Below are 1,195 nucleotides of genomic sequence, written 5' to 3'. Positions count from 1 at the left end.
TCATCTATATGCTGTCTATAAGAGACTCACTTTAGATATAAGGACAGAAAAAGGCTGAAAGTAAAAGGATAAAAACATTATTGCAGGTAAATAGTAACCAGAAGAGAGCCAGGGTGGCTATACTATTGTCAGACAAAATAGACTTTAAATCAAAAAGATTATAAGAGACAAAGAATAAAATTGTCTATTGATAAAAGTTTCAAACAGCAAGAAGATATAACAGTTATAAATATATATGCACCTAACAATAGAGTCCCAAAATATATGAAGTAAAAATTGACAGAAATGAAGGGAGAAGTAGACAGTTCTACAATTACAGTGGAGACTTCAACCCCTACTTTCAAAAATGGATAGAACAACTAGACGAAAGATTAATAAGGAAATAGAGGACTTGAGCAAAACTATAAACCAAGTAGAAGTAACAGACATATACAGAGTACCCCATCTAAAAACAATATAATACACATTTTTCTTAGGTTTGCATGGAACATCCTCTAGGAGAGATCATATATTAGGCCACAAAACAAATTTTAATAACCATAGAAATCATAGAAAGCATCTTTTCTGATTACAATATATACCATACATTTTGAAAATTAACAAATATGTGGAATTAAACAACACACTCAAACAGTCAATGGGTCAAAGATAAATCATAAGGGAAACTAGAAAATACCTTCAGATGAATGAAAACAAAAACACAACATACCAAAACCTATGGGATGCAGCAAGTGCAGTGCTAAGAGAAATTTATAGGGTTGACTGGTTTTCTCAGTGGGTTAGAGCGTGGTATTATAGCACCAAGGGCAAGGGTTTGGATCCTCATACCCTCCAGCTGTCCCCCCAAAAAAAGAAAAAAAGAAAGAAAAAGAAAGAAAGAAAGAAGGAAAGAAAGAAAGAAAGAAAGAAAGAAAGAAAGAAAGAAAGAAAGAAAGAAAGAAAGAAAGAGAAATTTATTGCTTAAATGAATACATTAAAAAACAGGAGATTTGGGGCCAGCCCCGTGGCTCACTCGGGAGAGTGCGGTGCTGATAACACCAAGGCCACGGGTTCAGATCCTATATAGGGATGGCCGGTTCGCTCACTGGCTGAGCGTGGTGCTGACAACACCAGGCCAAGGGTTGAGATCCCCTCACCGGTCATCTTTAAAGAAAAAAAAAAAAAGAAATGGTACTGTTTACTTGTTATTTATGAT

This window comes from Galeopterus variegatus, unplaced genomic scaffold, assembly GCF_000696425.1.
Source record: "Galeopterus variegatus unplaced genomic scaffold, G_variegatus-3.0.2 Scaffold203, whole genome shotgun sequence".
In the NCBI taxonomy this organism is placed as follows: Eukaryota; Metazoa; Chordata; class Mammalia; order Dermoptera; family Cynocephalidae; genus Galeopterus; species Galeopterus variegatus.
Note: the sequence above shows the minus strand (reverse complement) of the source record.